Raw genomic sequence first — 2,500 nt, 5'->3', positions numbered from 1 at the left:
CTGACTACTTATCTCACTAATTCTCTCTCTCTCACACACAGTTACTATTTATCTCACTAATTCTCTCTCTTTCTCTCTCTCTCTATTCCTTTCTATCATTTTTATCTATATTCCTTTTCCAGTTGCTACTTCTCTTAGCTTTCATTCACCTTCATCCTCTTCTACTTTTCCCTCTTCCTCATACTTTTTTGTCTTTTGTCCTCTATTTACTTCGCTGCCCGTGTTCTCATTTTATTCCTCATTCTCCTTCTTGTTGCTTTGCCTCTTTTATTCATTATGTTTCTGTGCCTCTGTTTTGCCTCATCCTCCTTATCTCCGTACACTTCTCATCCTGTTTATTCATTTTGTTGTCTTACCCCTACGTCTCTTCCTGTTTCTGTCTCTCTGTTTGGCCTCATTCTCTTCATCCTCCTTATTTTCTCCTTTACCTCTTTCTCTTTACCTTTCTTTCTCTCTCCCGCTTCCTCCTTATCTCACTTAAGCCTCCCCCTTGAGCTGCAAAAGCTGCAAGAAAGAAACAACGAACATAAAAAAGGAAAAAGAAAATCGGATAATGTCAAAAGGGGTGAGGCAAAAAAAAAAAAAAAAAAAAAAAAAGATAATAATAATAATGATACAAAAAAAAAAAAAAAAAAAAAAAGTGAGTAGAGAAAGCGGGAATATGGCGACGAAGAGAACGGAAAGCAAATCCCATTCCCTGATCTCGACCTCGGCTTCGAACAACAATAATAATACAGTAAAGAAGAGAATAAACTGATAAGCTCCACGACCGACACCCAGACGCCAACAGGGAATGGGGGGGAGGGAGGGAGGGGAGAGGGAGGGGACGAAGGGGGAGGGGTGAAGGGAGGGGAGAGGGAGGCAACGGGCGGAGAGGGGTGAAGGGAGGGGAGAGGGAGGCAACGGGCGGAGAGGGAGGGGAAGGGGGGGGGCGGTGAAAGGAGGAGGAGATAAAGGGGAGGAGGAGATAAAAGGGGAGAGAGGGAGGAAGGAGGGGAAGGACATAAAGGGGGTGGGGGTAGGGAAGGGGTGGTACGGGTTTAAAGATAAAGTGGTAAAGAAGGAGGGAGAGAGGGAGGGAGGGAGGGAAGGAGGAGAAAGGAAATTAATAAGATGTAATTATATTGAAGCCAAGAAAAAAACAAAACAAAAAAACAGCGCACTCCTATAAGGCAGACAAATCACAGCTAATTCTTTCTTCCGATTGGTTGACATGACTCAGCAACTTGGCACATCAACGCGCCGAAGACACTGAGCGATTGTGTTGCTCGATAGAAAGAGGAAGGGTTGAGAGAGAGTTAAGAGGAAGTTGGGAGGAGGAGGGGAAATGGAGAGGGGGAAGAGGGGGTGGGGAAGGGGACGGAGCGAAGAAAAAAAAAATGCTATCCATATTTTGCAGTCGAGAGATCTGACGGAGTTTTTTTTTTTTTTTTTTAATTCTTTCTATCTCTCTCGAATAGGAGAGGGAAAGGGGGAGAGGTAGAGGAAGGGGGAGGGGGAGGGAGAGGGGGAGAGATAGGGAGATGGAGAGGGAGAGGGGGAGGAGGAGGAGGGGGGGGGAGGAGGAGAAGGACGAGGGGGAGGAGGAGGAAAAAAAAGAAGAAGGAGGAGGGGGTTGGGGGGAAAATCATACAGTACGAGGGTGATTGTGGTTAAAAAAAGAAAAAAAGAAAAAGAAAAACAGAAACATCTTTCGCTTTAAAACTTTTCACGAACATTTAGATTGCCGTCGGGTTTTCATTACAATGATGTTTAGAAAAAGGAGAGAAAAAGAAAATACGATTGTTTTCAAAACTTTCGGAGATTTATTACAGCACTTAAGCTTCGTTTCCTCCCAAACTTGAAAATTTCCTCGAAGCTTAAAACAAACGGCAAACAGTATTTCCTCTCTTGTGGTATGACATAACATATCCTTTGGGGGCGATCATATCTTACGTCGTCTAAAAATTGATGAAAGAAAAGAAGAAAACTTCAAAATTGGCGTCCATTCCTTGTGTCTATCTTTTGATCCCTTTCTTTTTTTTTTGGGGGGGGGGATACACATTCACATTCTGCTTTTTTAATCTCTATTTATGTCTTTTGCTAAACAAATCCATTCGTAAAAATAGGCGTAAAGACATTTATAAAACCAGGAGCCATTACACCCTTTCTGGGAAAAAAAATACGAGATCTGAGTACGTTCAAACACACTTACATTTTCCTTGTTAATGATCGTGAGACGCCACTGGATTCTTCCAAGATACATTTTCCCTAAGACTTTTTAAACCTCTAACGCTGAATAAAGTTTTCTCCCCAGCAAAGTACCCGGAGAACAACTTTAACTCCCCCCTCCCCCCTCTCCCCTACGACCCCCAACACCTCTCTAGTTGGTCCCACGGAAAGAGAGAGAGAGGGACAGCCAAGCCACTCCAGCACGTAAACAAAGAAAATGGAGGAACTGGGGTCGATTCCACCTGCTCCTGATGCGAGGTCTTCTTCTTTCTTACCTACCTTTCGTCGC

The 2,500-nt window shown here is 43.7% G+C and overlaps 1 protein-coding gene across 1 annotated transcript in view; it reads left to right on the top strand.

Annotated features, from left to right (window-relative positions):
* The window catches only part of LOC122262676 (uncharacterized), a 229,610-nt gene that overhangs the window by 80,279 nt on the left and 146,831 nt on the right, over positions 1 to 2,500 (top strand). The gene's annotated exons all lie outside the window — the stretch shown is intronic.

The sequence above is a fragment of the Penaeus japonicus genome, unplaced genomic scaffold, assembly GCF_977035675.1.
Source record: "Penaeus japonicus unplaced genomic scaffold, GWHDUDI00000001_assembly GWHDUDI00000007, whole genome shotgun sequence".
NCBI classification, from domain to species: Eukaryota; Metazoa; Arthropoda; class Malacostraca; order Decapoda; family Penaeidae; genus Penaeus; species Penaeus japonicus.
The sequence above is the reverse complement of the archived record's forward strand: the minus strand, read 5'-3'. Positions and strand labels throughout refer to the sequence as shown.